The 16,353-nt window shown below is 44.7% G+C and overlaps 2 long non-coding RNA genes across 2 annotated transcripts; one reads left to right on the plus strand and one right to left on the minus strand.

The window, feature by feature from the left end:
- The first annotated feature begins 269 nt into the window (after window positions 1-269).
- On the plus strand, window positions 270-15,904 carry LOC118498617. Its single transcript, XR_004901104.1, has 2 exons — window positions 270-315; window positions 15,743-15,904. It is a non-coding gene; the product is annotated as an uncharacterized LOC118498617 (long non-coding RNA).
- LOC118498618 lies at window positions 355-718 on the minus strand. Its single transcript, XR_004901105.1, has 2 exons — window positions 686-718; window positions 355-582 (listed from the first exon to the last, which is right to left on the minus strand). It is a non-coding gene; the product is annotated as an uncharacterized LOC118498618 (long non-coding RNA).
- Window positions 15,905-16,353: the final 449 nt, after the last annotated feature.

Below are 16,353 nucleotides of genomic sequence, written 5' to 3' on the forward strand. Positions count from 1 at the left end.
TCTTCCTATTACAGCAAGCCTCTGCAATTCACATAGTTAAGAAGTAATCACAGAATCATGAAGGAAGTCAGGCTCCCTGTAAGAAACTGCTGTGTAGAAAACTAACCCCACACCTGCAAAATCCAACAGTTAAAGTGCACTTGCAGCTGTTTCAAAACTGAACCCAGTACTCAGTGTGCCCTGAGCGCCCCCTGGTGTCCTGAGCTTCCCCTGCATCCCAGCCCCCCTGCCTCCTTCAGGGAGGTTTGTGTTGGGGCTCGCAATGACTTCCCCTCACGGTGTCTCTCGCACAGTAATACATGGCCGTGTCCTCAGGTCTCAGGCTGTTCATTTGCAGGTAGAGTGTGTTCTTCCCATTGTCTGTGGAGATGGAGAATCGGCCCTTCACAGAGTTGGCATAGTATGTGCTTCTACCAGCAATTGCTGAGATCCATTCCAGCCCCTTCCCTGGAGCCTGGCGGACCCAGTGCATATAGTAGCTACTGATGGTGAATCCAGAGGTTGCACAGGAGAGTCTCAGAGACCCCCCAGGCTTCACCAAGCCTCCCCCAGACTCCACCAGCTGCACTTCACACTGGACCCCTGCAAACACAAAGACATCAGGTCAGAAAACTCTTGCCCATCAATTTTGTCTCTCAGATGTATCCATTCACACACTCAGTGTCTCCCATTCTCTATAGATTACCTGTTAATACAGTAACAAGGAAAACACAGATGAAATGAAATTCCATGGTGAGTGGTCTGTGCTCTGTCCTGGGCAGAAACTGGGAACACCTGGGAATCCAGGGCTGGGCTCCTGTCTCAGAGCTGCAAGGTCAGGGCTGGGCTGTTTTTCATGAGCAGATGAGTCCTATTTGCATGCCCCCAAGCTATATAGGGAGCTCTGGGACTAGATGTTGACATGAAGGACATAGCCCCAGAGTGTGACATATCTAAAGGAACATGTCTGTTACCAGTTACTCCCCACATTTGAGCCTGTACTGGTCCATGAGATGTGTACATGACCAAGGAGACTGAATTTTCATAAATGAGAGGTTTTAAAATAAGAGATCCCTTTGAAAGTCAGCAGTAATGAGCACACCAAGGAAATTCAAAGCTCATGACCACAGGGACCATTAAAATTTTAGTAGGTTCCTCTTCTTGTCATGGGAAGTTGCATCTCTCCTATTTCCTCTACAAAGTGATCAGACTATGAACTAAGGAGACAGTGTGACCCCAGAGCTTGTGGACACAGTGTTGGAGGAATTGGAGGGTCTGTGTGGTTCTTTAGGAGACAGAAGCGGGAACCCTTCCCAGAAGTGGGTGGTGTGACCAGGAATATGTTTTTTTAGTGAAGTTTGGTGCTGACTATGTAGCATGTTAACTGCCTCACATTTGTTTTCATTTTGTAGACTCTTGGAAAAGTAGGTTCACACATTTGGGATGCAGAAGAAACTCGGTCATAAGTATAAGTTCTTAGGTGAATATTTATGTAGAAACTGGGGAGTAAGTATGTTGAAATTTTATAAATTTGATTATAGAAAACCCTGTAAATTACTAACAGAAAATAACAGGTATGAATAAATTCATAATTTATATGAAGAGCATTATTTTCTTTATCTACTAATAACAGGATGAATAAATCTTTCAAATAACCTCCCATTACTGGACCTGGTGGATCTGACTTTATGTTAAACTATTCATCATTGCAGGTTCAGACTGATGCTCTATATTAGTATCTGTGTTTACATGGATGTTCAATGCAGCTGTTATCAGGAAGCAGGGGAGGGAGTATAATGGGCCCCCCTAAATCTTTGACAGTTAATTTCAAAAGAACCATCTCCTCTTTCTCACAGTCTCTATTCATGTCTGCATGTGACCCATGGGAGTTTGTCACTATGGCCACACAGAATGGGCATCCTCTGAACTTGAGCTTGATGTACTCATAGTATCGATGTGCTAAATGGAAAATGGTTCTCCATTCATGGGGGTGAATTTCCATGGATGGTAAATGAAGCTGGTTTGAACTGACACTTTCACACTGACCTCCAGAATGTGCAAGAACAATGTGTGTAGATTGCAGAGCCAGGTGTGTGATAATTGTTTCAGTTGACATAAGAAGATAGTAGAGGCTGAAAGTGCATGCTCCACTGTCAAGGGTGTCCCTACGATGTCCCTTGTTGTGTGATGACATCAGTACTAGCTCAAAGACAGGGGTACTCATGGGGATTTGCTCTCAGGTGAGGAGAATCCATAGGATCTCCCCCTGAGAGAGGGCTGAAAGAGAGCTGTGATGTCACACACTGTGCTGAAATGTGGACTTTGCTGTCAGAATGTCATGTGTGTGATGCTGGGCCAGAGACAAGACCATAGAAATCCCCCTTTACTTTCATGTACTTACTTTTCCCCAATCACAAATCCTGTTTTCACAAATAAGTGAATGCACTAGAACTTGCTAGGTGTCACCTTGCCCAAATCCCCAAGTTCCCTGACCAAGGATTTTCAGAGGAAGCATTGATGAAACACTTCTTTCAGAGGAGCAGTAGGCTACAAATGGGTAGGCAAAATGACAACAGATAATGACAGCCCTTTCTGCAGCATCTTAATGGCCTCTTCCCTGTGGTATAGTTGGTCTACTGAAACATTCCCTGAGTTTTTGATTTGCCCATGGCAGCATCAGTCCTACTCTCAGATCCCACCTGTGTGTGAGGAAATCAGGAGGCCCATCTCCCTGCCATGCCCTCTGCCCAGCCAAACTTCCCCACCCCTCATGGTCTGTGACACATTCAGCATGTGGGTCATCACAGTGTCTCTCATGCAGTAATACACAGCCAAGTCTTTAGCTTTGACACTGTTCAGCCTCATGCATGCTCTACTCATGGACATGTCTGCAGTCATGATGACTCTGCCCTGGAACTTCTGTGTGTACTTTCTTTCACTGTCACCGGGGTGATTCTCCCCATCCAATCAAGCCCTTGTCCTGGGGCTTTTTGTATCCATCATAGTCATTAGCCTGTGAAAGTGCATCCAGAAGCCTTGCAGGAGACCTTCACTGAAGCCCCAGGCTTCCTCACTTCAGCCCCAGATTGCACCAGCTGCACCTGGGAGTTCTCACCTGTGGAGATCAGACATGACTTTATTTTCCTTGGTATCTTCATCAACCCAGAGACTGGAGAGCTCCTTACCTATAGCCACTGCCACCAGGTAGAGGGTTTTTCCTGCTCCAGTCCACTGTGAGGGGATGTGTTGTCAGGACTTCTGTAGGGGAGGGTGTCACCATGGGTGATGCTCTCAGTGATCAGGCACACTCATATTCAACCTAGTCTACTTCTCTCCTCTGCATATTCATGAGGGAGAGTGTTTCATAGCTGAAGTCCTGACCCCACCTGAGAGAACTTGGAGGACACAGAGACCACATTCAGTGGGAGTCTGATGAACCCAGTCCTAATCCCTGTGTGATGATATGTGTCCCCTGCCCAGTCCCTAAGTTCTGTAAAGAAATAGCTCATCCCCCTGAGACACAAAGCCCTGCAAGACATGCTCCTTCATGGTGACCCCAACTTTGAGTGACACAGAGACACCTGGGACAGTTTGGCCGTGGTACACGGTTGTCTTATGACTGGGTAAGTGTGTCTACAAAATTCTCAACCTAGTGGGTCAATAAGATAATCCCTGTGTCAAGTTCCTTACAACTGAGATGTAAAGAAGCCATAGAAATGGCCTTATTGTTTGTGGTGCTCATGCTTTATACTTTCATAAATGCTCTAATGGAATTGAGCATTTTGGATCATCTCATGTCCAACTCTCATTTAGATTTTTTTTTTTTAATGGGAAAAGGAGGATGCAGACCCTCGGAGGAAATCTCTCCCCAGCTCCCTCTCCATCTGATGCTGGGACATCAGTCCTGTACTTGTGGGTCTTGTGTGTCTCCTGCTGTCCAGCCTGAGTCCTGCGGGGGCGGGGGGGCTGTCTGGCCTCAGAGGTCATGGGCATCTCATTGGCACTAGTTGTAAATTGAAGACAGAACCCTGACTTCAGAATGCTTCCACAGAGACACAATGTGCTTTTACATCTCTAGACACAGAGAACTGACCTTACTAACCCCAGTGACTATGCAGGGAAACTCCAAAAAAGGGTTCTATGAGCCACCAGGGAGCCCCTTTCCTGGAGCTGCCTGATGCACTGACACTGCCAACACTTCTGACTCTGGAAATTCTTGAGGACTTTGGAGGCCCCTGGTGTCCTCAGATTCTTCCTTTTGAAGGTCCCATCTGGGGACCCTGCATGTGGCCCTAATCCTGTCACATTTCTATTGCTCAGTTATGCACACACACACACACACACACACACACACACACACACAGTGATGAGTTTCATGGAAATGCTGTTGAAGTCTCCTTTCTTCCCAATTTCTACCCATGGGATGGGCCTCCATATTAGTTCTAGGCCTGAGTGGGAGTTGTTACATGAGTGAGGTCAACTCTGTGAGGGACACACTGGCTTTTCTTCCTTTATTGATTCTCCATCCTGATGCTTGTATTCCCTTTTACCACCTGCCTTGAGGACCTCAGACCCCAGCATTCCACACAAAAATGGAACCACTGCTCAGCGACTCACAGCTACACCTGTCAAGGGCTGCAGGAACCACCATCTCCTCCTGCATCTGGATTTTTGGTCCAACCATCATTGACACTCCGGCACTGATCAAGCCATCACAGGGGAGAACTCAGGTGCTGCCGGTTGTTGCTCAGGCTCTCTTTCTAAGCTGGTCATCTCTGGAGTCAGTCATGGAGCAGCTGTGTGATGTTTCCCATGAGGACTCCATGCCCTCAAATCCAGCAGCCTGGCAGGCACTAAGTTCTCAGTTCCTGGGTCAGGAATGAGCATCTATTATGGTTTTCACTGGCTGAAGAATGTGACAGGTGGTTTCTACATAAGAGAGTAAGAGAAAGTCCCCATTTCCACAGGATTGTTCACCTGTGCTGGATTTATCAAGCACATGTCAATTCCATGTGCCACCAAGTCATTGGAGTCACTGCATAGTTACCTTCTATGTTGATCTTGTCATTACCATGTATTACTACCCTTGGCACCTGTATCAAACAAACATACTTCTTGGAAAATGTTCACAATAATCCGATTAGTCAAATACATCTTCTTTTGTTTGTTTGTTTGTTTGTTTCAGTATATGCACATCATGAATGTTCCCACGTGAAAGCAGGTTGCATTTGGATATTGTCTGAGATCATTATGGAAAAAGTCTTTTGCAAGATCAATCACTGAGGACTTTGTGGCCTTGGCTTGCAATCAGCTTAGTCTGCTGACACTGTCACAGTGAGCTCTGATGCCATGCAGTACTGCTCATTCCACCATCAGTGATCTCTGGGTCATCACAAGGCTCCACAATTTTCAATGGTGATCAACAGACACAGGGAAATTTAGGAAATGGCTTTGCAATTGTTAGCCTAACATAATGGAATCCTCCCTCATGTTCACTGAGTGCCCAGTACTGTTTCCAATAAAAACATGAGTGTTCTCTGATGAGATCATTCCCAATGAAGGGCAAACTTGCATGCCCTCTTCTTTACACAGAATAGCCATGGTCCTTCAGAGAAGCAAACAGACATGCACATTTACATTTACAAGGAGTCAATGTTCATTGTCTCAACAATGAAACCTCCTAAATTTCAATGAGCTCTGGTGGCTGGCAGCAGACAAAAGAAAGCTGCTGTCATAACTCAGCCTGAGCTAAATGCTGAGGACTAGGGTGCCCAGAACAGAACAAGACCCCTGCCCCAGCTTCAGTATCCAGCACATGGGTAAAAATGGCTTAGTTTTCTCTCCTTCACTATTTGTTCCAGTCAGCCACTTAGTGGTGTGGAAGGTGCCCACACACATTGAGAACATTTTGGTTTACTGCACCAGAATTCAAAGTGAAGTTCACTTGTAAACACACTACGGGCAGACCCAAGAATGACTTTCAGGCAAAGGTTTTGGCACCTTGTCATCTACTCAAACTAACAAGAAAATTAGCAGACACAATGCAGATATTTAGGGGAACAGTCTCCTAGATCTTGGTTATATGTGCCTGCCTAATGTATTTAGATGGAGATGCAACCACTTTGGACTCATTGGAGTGGCAAGTTTCTTATGTATCTACATGCTGAAGGTCAGTTGGAGAGGAAGCTCTGGGAGAGATTAAAACAAGCCTTAACCTCCATGTGCATTGCTCCTGAAGAAGCCCTGTGCTGGGGACCACTCTGTGTGGTTTCCAAGATTGTATCCCTGCGAGAGCAAGCTCTGAAAGGGGCTAATAAGTCTCCCTGGAAAACCAGGTAGCACAGGTGGCAGACATGGCCTGGCTCTAACAAAGAAGGTCCCCATGGGAATAAGGCCTCAGATGTACATTGTATACTTTGAAGCTTGCTCTGCTTTGTTTTGTATAGGCCTGGTGATATAAATTGGGTGTTTGAATTCAAAGCATGAGGAGTAAACTCCTTATTTCATGAAACATGTCTTAAAAGATCCTCTGGCACCGGCATGGCTAACAGACCCTGACCTATGACAAATCTCTATGTTCCTTCAATTGTTATCTATAGATAACAACCATTTATGTATTAATATAGCCTTTTTGACATCGATTGATGAGCTATGCATGTATGTTGCATACGCCCACACATACCACTCCAAAAAAAAAAAAAAAAAAGTCATTTGGGAGAAGAACTTGGGGTGCTCTCCACTACAGGGAATCGCTAACCCCTTTTCCACCAGAATGGAAAGACTGTGTCCAGGAAGACACATTTACCACCCAAGGCAGATGGGATGAGCATGCTGCTGGACAGAGTTCTTCCCACATCTGTTGAATGAACAGGGATAGAGGCTACGAGCCATTGCTGCAGCCAGGCACATCTAGACAGATGGGATTTGGCCAAGAGGTTTTTGGTTATGCCACCAGTGTGTCTATGATAAAGGGAAAGAGACTTCTTCCAGGGTCACCTCTCTTGCAGCCATTTTGCATTAGATAAGTGGAATCAAGGCTGTTTAATTTCTTGTGTTTTGGGAAACTTGGTTTGATTTTTGTTGTTTTATAAAACCCTAGAATCTTCTGTCTCTGCTGCTTGGGTCTGTGCCATTTGGGCCTTAAAAGTTACTCACTGTACTTGCTGGTGTGAGATAGTGCCTCTGCTGTTTGGGCTTCACGCCATTTAGTTTCTGTAAGGGTCATTTGTAGCACCAGGTGGTGTCAGATATGATTCTAAGGCTAGTGTCTCTCTCCCTTCTCTTAGAAGATTTAATTTGAGAATACTGGTTTGCTTGAATGTTCTATTTGCTTCAGAATTTTGTTTTTGTTTTTACTTTGAAAGGAGCATCTCAGTCTCCACCTTGAAATGTTTTGCTAAATCTCTGGTAAATGGAATGAGATCTCTAATGCTGTTGCATAATAAGGATTCTACTCAGGAAGAATTTAAATTGCTTGTTTAAAGAGGGAAAGAGATCTTATTCCCCTCTCAGACAATAAAAGGTTCAGGAAGAAAAACAATGAGAAAATGTGTATTTTAATCACTCTGAATCCCCTTCTGGGGGCTCAGAAACTTCTTTTGTCCTTGGAACAAGCACTGTCACTTCTGGTGTCTCCTCCCTCCCTCTTCTCCAGCCTCCCTGAAGTTGTCAAGGGCACTAAATAATGAGACAGCTCACTCTGAGCACACTAAGGAAATGCAGTAATCACCAATAATAAAAAAATGCAAATGTATTTGCCAGTAGAGAAAAAACTGTTTCTGAAAGTTGTGAAATGTGTTCATAAAGTTGTCAATCTGAAACATACGAATTACTTATTTTGTTGTTACTGAAAGTTGAGAATTTTAAGTGGGAAAAATATAGGTTTTGGTAATGAAATGTATAAAATTATGGAATTATATCTTAAAAATAATGTAAGATTGAATGTGGGTCATTCTAAAGTTGGTTATGCCTGGATGAGTTAAAAGGGCAAACTAAAATGGGCTAGAAGAGTTGAAGAATGGTTGTGTAAGTTGAAGAGGGTCTGTGTAAATCAAAGAGGGTCTGTTCAAGCTGAAGGATGATTGTGTAAGTGAAAAGAAAAAAAAATTAAAAAGTAAGAATCAAAGAAGTGATAGAAAAGAAAGAGAAACATGAAATTAAGGAAGTGAATGACTGTGAAGGAGAAGGGAAAGAAGGAACAGAGGAAGAGGATATGTGCCACATTCGTGTGCAGCATGGGAAGGAAGGCCGTTAGAGTAAGTTAGAAAGAAGGGAAGCAGAAGTAGAAAAAAATGAGAGGGAAAAATAAGCATTTGAGTTTTTTTAAACCCTGCAGATTCTAAAACTTGTAGCTACCAGGTCTAGAGAACAACAGGGCAATTAACTCTCTGCTCAAGCTCATTACAACTTGCAGAAACAGCAAGGGGGCCTGTCTTTCCAAGCACAGGAAAAAAGGTGACCCTTTTAAAACCCTGGCTTTTCTCAGGCTATGCTGCTGGGAGCCTAGTTCGCACTGCTCCCAGCCCATTAGAACCAGACAACCAAGTGTTGGGAACCACCCTAATCTCTGGGATAAGGGCTAAAACTGAGAGAAGAGGAAATGCCCAATTAACTTCATGGACGTGTCTCTCCCTGTTCACGAGAGCCAAGCTAAGTCTTGTCAATGAAGCAATTCAAACTAGACAGCTAACCAAAATTTGTATTATGAATGGCTGTTCATCCCTCACCAGCCACAAAGGAATGACTGTTGTATTAACTTCGGGAGGAGGGTATGCTGGTATTTCCTCTCCAGAAGGACCCTTGGAGCAGCCAGCAAACAGGGTGAAGCCATATCATAGAAAAGGCTACCCCACTCCATGATGCACCTCCTTCCAATTGGATTCCCCTGATCCAGTAAGAGATAGTATGGATGATGAAGATGCTCTTGTCACTCGCCAACAACTCACTTGCACTGCAGGCTTCTCTAGGTTGTGTTCAACCCCCCTGAAGTGGAACTCCAGTCAGCACTCATGGGAAGAGGTCCAACATCACTAGCGAGGAACCTTTATTTTCAATTTCAAGGGACATCTAGCAACTCCAGCTAGAGCTTCATCAGCAACTCCAGTACACTAAGCAACTCACTGAGCAGGAGGTCTTTTACACCCTGCAAAATAACTTACAATGGCACAATCCAAAGACTTGGCTTGAAGGACTGAATTTGCATGTCTGGGTCATGGTCCTAATCATTGTGGGCTTTTGTGTTTGGAAATGCATATACAAATTGTTTTCCAGTGATTGTATCATTGATTGTCCAGAGAACTTAGCCCTGTCTTCAGAGAGAGCTAGAGCTTCCACAGACCAGGTGTTGATGGACCCTGGGCCTGGAATCGAATTTTGCTTGTAGGAAACTCTTCTTATAAGTTGGGAGGGACTGTGGTCAGGTACCCTGCCTTTCTGGGACCTTTGTGGGGACATCTATTCTATTGAACACAATCAATGCATAAGTCTGGGTTAGGGGATTACCTGTCATGAGACACATTGGACTTAGATGAGAGGACAGCCTCATCTTACTGTGCATAAGAAGAAATGGTGGACTAGATGAATAGGTAACACTTTAAAATCCTCATGCATCTTTCAGACAGATTAAAAATGTTGATTAGCACTTTCCTAGTTTTCTAACATTCTTAATGTATAATAAACTCTTTCATCAGACATATGACTTGGAAGTACATTCTCTGTCTAGGATTGTCCTTTAATTCATTTAGTGGAATTTTTGGTGGTTTGGTAGAACAGATACATTTCATTTTAATAAAGGTCAATTCATCATTATTTTAATGATATTTTTGTGTGGCATGTTTCTACAAAAGTCCCCAGATACTGACCAGGTTACATTGTCCTTGTTCATTTATTACAGCAGCCATGGGGATGACAACAGTTTGTAGTATCAGGAGGGGAGGGTTGGTGGAAAAGTTACCCACAATGTGGGAGTGACTTTGGAACTGGGCCAAGTGTAGATGCTGGAGTTTGTTTGAGTCACACACAAGAATATGTTCCATGTTCATGAACTGAGTGTGACTGGATGTATGAGTGTGAAGAAATTTCAACTGAAGTCCCAGAAGGAAGCACAGGGAATGATAGAGATTATATCATCTTAGAGAATGCCTAAGTAATTATAAACCACAGGTTGCTTAGAAAGAGAAACTCTAGAACTATACAGGTAAAGATTAAAAGAAATAAGGAGCATGTTATAGCACCTAGGTGGAAAGGGGGCTCCTTGTTACCCACATACATATTTTCACAGTACCTATTAAATAAAATAACACTCTCATAGGTCAAGGTAATCAGACTTGGACCTCTTTGGTATTTTTACTGACCTGGTCACACACTGACTCTTCCAAGCTGCATGATTCACTCGGGATCCATTTATGAAACCTCTCAGCACTTACGGGGAAGAAAGAGCACCCCTGACTGGAGGAGCCACAGTGTATCTGGAAGAGGAGAGGTAGTTTCAAAGGACCAATAATATCCCTGTCTCAGCCCATCATCATCATCATCTTTTTCACCTTCATCATCATTTGCTTTCTAATAGCCATGCATTTCATTTTCTACGCATGCAGTGGTTGTCCGCACGTAATGACTCCTTATCTCATGTGTGTTCATGCATGTTATAGTTGTTAGATGGAATAGGGAGTGAGACTCTACTTGCCTTCATATTTCACTGCTGACAACTGATGGGTCTTTCCTGCCTCTTCTCCATCTACTCCAACATGGGAAATCTGGTAAGAATCGGTGGTCTCCTCTAGGTGTCAATTTGAGATTGAAATCGCACACACTACTCTAATCAGAAGTTCTCTCTCCCACTACATCGAAAAATAAAGCTCTGAGCCAGTTTTCTGCCCTGTTTCTGTCAAAGCTTGTCTGACTTGCTCCAACCTTTCCCATTCCTCCACACCATTCACGATGTCCCCACTTCTGATTCAAGTTAACAGTTGTGTGCTCTGATAGGAAAACTTGTACACACTCTGCTTTATGAAACCATTGATCCTGGTTCTTCAAGGAAGCTGGCCCACGATATGTGTATTTTAATTTACATTTACATGATGCTCTCATTATGACTGTGAAGTATCCCATAGTCCCATGAGTTGGGGTTGCAGGCAGTAGACACAGGAGAGCTGCTTTTTTTTAACTAAGCCTGGTCTGCATGCTGAGCAACAGGGTGCCCAGGACAGAAGGAAACTTCTGCCCTAGCTCCGTACTTCAGGGCACAGGTGGGAAGGGCTTATTTTTCTCTCTTTCACTATTTGTTCCAGTGAGTCCCACAGTGAAGTGGAGGGTGTTCATCCATATTGGTGAAAGCAGCCTTTCTGAGACACCAGTTCACAGGCCTGCATTACCTGTAAGCAAACAATGTACAAACCAAGAAATGGCTTTCAGCCAAGTCTTCAGGCAACTTATGATCCAGTGAAAGGAAAACCAAAACGAACTGTCACAAGAAAGCTATTTAAGGGAAAACTTCCAAGTCAGAGATCACGTGTGTCTGCTTATTGTATTTAGATAGAGGAGAAGCATCCACTTAGACTCATTGTGGTGATTGCTTTCTTAGGTATCTACATGTTGAATATTACATAGAGAGGAAGGCCCTGGGCCAGAGATGAAACTAAGCCTTCATTAAACTGCAAGTGTCCTGCCCCTGCAGAACTCATGGGCCTTGGGCTCCCCCTGTTGGTTGAAGCCCCTCCTGCCACAGGATTATGTCTGGGCTCACATTGGCGTGCCCCCTCTGTGTCTCCAATAGTGTAATGCAGGACTGTGCTCTTGACTCTCATTTGCAGATAGGCAGCGCTTTTGAAATTGTCTCTTCAGATGGTGAAAGTGTCTTTCACTGATGCAGTGCATTCTTTAGTGTGATGGGTAGCTTTATTTTTAACAACACTTATCCACTCCAGTCTCCTTCTTGGATGCTGGCCGATCCAGGCTATATAATAGTCTCTGAAACTGAATCCAGAGCATTTACTGCAGAGTCTCAGAGAGCCCCAGGCTGTCTCAGGTGCCCCCAGCTCCAAATGATACTGTACATCTTCAGACAGGATATTCTCACTAGGAGGGGCATACACACAGAGAAACTCAAATCCCCAGATTCTTCATAATGCTACACCTAAAAGCATCAGAGTAAATGCCTATCTCAGCCCAAAGTTCATGGTGTTTCCTCTGTGCTAATTGCAACAATGAATGCAAACTGCAGAGACCTTGGGCCTGGGGCTGCTCTATCAGAGGTCCAGGGACAGTGGTGGGGTTGGTTTGTCAGCACATGAAGCACCCCACTTGCACGTGCCTCTCCACTTATGGACAGAGAAGTGAAGAAATTGGATGAGGGTTCCCATTCAGCTCAGAGGGACAAGCACCCTCATTGTGATAGTGGGGATTTTATATGGGGCTGGTTAGTCTGCATGTGGTACAATTATTATTGCTGTTGCTAATTTTCACCATCTAGCAGTTTTACATAATTTAATCTACAGTAATATTCCACTCACACGGTGTCTCATGCTATTCGGTTCAGAATAATTTCCCTGTGTAGCCTTGTCTATGAGTCAACACACACATAGAGGTTGTAGGGTAGGTGGAGGCAGTCTTGCTCCTTCACCCAGGTGCCTGGGTAGCTAAAGGAAGCAGTGCTCCCATGGCCTTGGAGGGGCCTGATAAACTACTATTCTCATAGCCTTGAGACTGGGTCTAATAAACTGTTCCCATAACATGAAGTGGGCTCACATACACAGAATTCAGTTATCTTATGTAATGTTCTGGCATCTTATTGCCGTGCATCCCCTCTAGTACTTAAATAGGCAGGGACTCCCTTCTGGGAGCAATGATGATGAGAGACACAGAAGGGGACTGGTACCACCATGGGTGCCACGCTGGGAGCAAGGGCCATGATATGAGACATTCAGAAAGACATGCAGCTTGCAGCATGCACAGCTTACCCACCCAAGAATAAAGGCATGCCAGTCATCCCAATGGCTACATGAATATTTTTGCATCTGTATTAATACCATGGACATGCCTGGCCAGAAAGGTCGGAACACAGAGGTTCATCTGCATCTTCAGCCTCTGGTCTTATGTCAGTGGTCACTGCAAGAACGATCTTTGTGCTTGCAAGACAGAATCTCTGTCCATTATATGTCTGTGCACTGAGAGTCCATCAGCATCAAGAAAGAGAGTGGAAAGGAGCAATACATACATGTCATGAATTTTAACCCCTCTGGACACCCTCTGTGCTCAGTCACATTCCCCTCTTCCCCTAATGACTTACCGACTGTGACATGAAGTGACTGAGGTGCACACAGCACAATAATGATTATTCAGTAAGGGGTTACTATTATCCAAATGCCACACTGTCATTATTACATATAACCTCTAGGAAGGTTGAAAATATGACATGATTAGTTAAAAATATCAAATCTAAATGAATCCTCAAATCCCTTTGGCCGATGCTACTACTGAGTGATTTTTTTTTTTAATATATGCTTGTATTTTATTTTTTCAAAAATGTTTCATTTTTTTTAGAAAGGGAAAGGAGGGAGGGAGGAAAGGAGGGAGGGAAGGAGAGAGAGAGAGAGAGAGGGAGAGAGAGAGAGAGGGAGAGAGAGAGAGAGAGGGAGATGTGTGATTGCTGGGAGTCATGGCCTGAAACCCAGGCATGTACCCTGCCTGGGAATCGAACCTGCGGCACTTTGGTTCGCAACCCATGCTCAATCCACTGAGCTATGCCAGCCAGGACCTGAGTGGTGTTAATCTCCACACCTTCAAGAACATCAGCCATGTCTTTTGATGTGGTGGCTGGGAGCACTATGCATTTTTGCATCTTACCTCGAGTCAATCCTGGACCTGGATCCATGCTGATGTGGTAAATACTGAAATAGCCCATATCCACTTCTAATGCTGCCTTCCTGCTACATGTGTTTAGGAGCCTCCTATCACCCCCTACTAGAAGAAATTGTCTGTGGAAAAAAAACACCAGAGAAAAAAATGCCCATGAACATCACTGGAAGGACACTCTTGCTTTGCCTTTTACAGAACATATGGCAGCAAATCTCCAGGGAGTCAGCCCTTGTGGTCATGTTACACTGCAATCCTGACCCACCCTGGGTGCTGTAACAAACTACTGTGGGCTGGTTCATTGCCAAGAACAGACATGTATCTCTCACAGATCTGGAGGTGGGACGTCAAACAACAGATGCTGTCAGAGTTGATGTCTGAGAAGAACCTGCTTACTAGTTGGTTGTTTGTTCTCTGTGATATCAGAGGGTGGTTGGGGCAAAGGAGCTCCCTGACTCCTCTGTTATAAAGGCCCTAATGCTGTTCAGGAGAGCTCCACCTTAGGACCGGCACTTGTCCCAAGGTCCCACCTCCTAATACCACCCATAGGTCTCTGGTTTTAAAAGGTGAGTTTATGAGTTACAAAAGCACAAGCTCTTAGAAACAACAAATGAATCAAATAACAACTCCACCCAGAGGGAAAGCTACATCAGTAAAGCTTCCCAAATAGGATGTCCATAATCCTGTGGAAGGTTCTAAATTTTGGGAGCAGAAACTGGACCCAAGTCTCTCAGAACAAGCTGACAACCTTGTAGAGGGGCAGGTTCCATGCTAAAATTTGAACTAAGATCCCATGTTATTTATCATTATTTTAATTATTGCTTACATATAACTATTTCCCTCATTTTGTAGGGACTGAAATCATTTTCTACTCATAATGGTAGGTAGCTCTGTGTTATCACTCATGTTTCCTAGGAGTTCAGTGAAATAAGGGGCCAGTCTCTAGCGTTTGATGTCTGATTCTGGCATGGTAAGGTTCTCCCCTCTCTCTCTTCCTGTGCACACATGGGGAATCTGACGTGAAAGTGGGGATTCTCCATAGTTTGGTTCAGGTGGGAGATAGAAACCACACAAACCCCTCCTGTGAGTAGGACCCTTTGCGACCTTGTCAAGGTTGAACAATAAGATACTGATCCAGACTCCTTACCTGACATGAATTAGCCAGTCCTGACTTGCTGAAAAGTCTGTCCTGCTTTCAGCAGACTCCTCAGTGAAGTGACTAACGTTTTCATATCCCCTGTGTGTGTGAGGCACCTTAGACGTCCATACCAAGGAATAGTGGGGGTCCCCTTACCTCCACATGATGTCAACTGCTATTGGTGTCATGCACATGGAGTCAAGTAATGAACGTCCCCACAAAATATTTCATCTGTGGTGTTGGGTTCATACACTTCTGCTGCCTGCTATGCAGCAAGCATGTGTCCATCTGCTGACCAGCTTGGGCTCTGAGCTTTGTAGGGTTCCTGTGCTCTTGGGCCCCACAAAGCCTCTGGTTGTATTCAGCTGATGTAGTTCTGGAGGTTTGGTGATTCATTGGAATAGGGGTTAGCAAAGACAGGTGACTCACTGAGTTTGGTGCATATGAAAATGTTTTCCATCTGTTACAACAAGCCTCTACAATGGAAATACCGAAGAGGTTAGCACAGAAGTATGATGGGAGGGAGGCTCCCATAGGGAAACCTCTGTGTGTAGTGCTAAGGGACACATCTGCCTGGAAACGAGCCATTACATTGCTGCCAAAGCTGCTGCTCCCAGGCAAATCCCTTAGCTCAGTGTACCCAGGGCGCCCCCTGGTGTACTGAGCAAACCCTGCAGCCTAATCCTCTTGTCTCCCAGAGAGGTTTTTGTCTGGGCTCACACAGACTTCCCCTCACTGTGTCACTCACACAGTAATACACAGTTGGGTCTTCAGTTTTCAGGTTGTTCATTTGCAGATAGAGCTTGTTCTTGCCATTGTCTCTGGAGATGGTGAAGCGGCCCTTCACAGAGTGGGCGTAGTAGGTGCTACCACCACTACTAATGTGTGAGACCCACTCCAGCCCCTTCCCTGGAGCCTGGCGGACCCAGTTCATATCACAGCTACTGATAGTGAGTCCAGAGGCTGCACAGGAGAGTCTCAGAGACCCCCCAGGCCTCACTAGTCCTCCCCCAGACTCCACAAGCTGCACGTCACACTGGACAAGTGCAAACACAAAGATACCAGGTTAGGAAACTATCACACATTCCATATTTCTCTCAGGCATAACCATTTTCATATCCAGTGCCTCTCATTCTCCATAAACTACCTCTTAAATAGCAACAAGGAAAATCCAGTGGAGCCCAAACTCCATGGTGAGAGGTCTGTGCTCCACCCTGAGCAGGGACTGGAAACACCTCGGAATCCTGGGCTGGCTTCCTGTCCCAGAGCTGCTGGGTAAGGGCTAGGCTGCTTTTCATGAGCAGAGAGGCCCTATTTGCATGTCCTATTGCTATATAGGGGACTCAGTGGTTGGAGATCTTCAGAGAGGGCTGTGTCTCATTAAA

Source organism: Phyllostomus discolor (genome assembly GCF_004126475.2).
Source record: "Phyllostomus discolor isolate MPI-MPIP mPhyDis1 chromosome 15 unlocalized genomic scaffold, mPhyDis1.pri.v3 mPhyDis1_scaffold_12, whole genome shotgun sequence".
NCBI lineage: Eukaryota > Metazoa > Chordata > Mammalia > Chiroptera > Phyllostomidae > Phyllostomus > Phyllostomus discolor.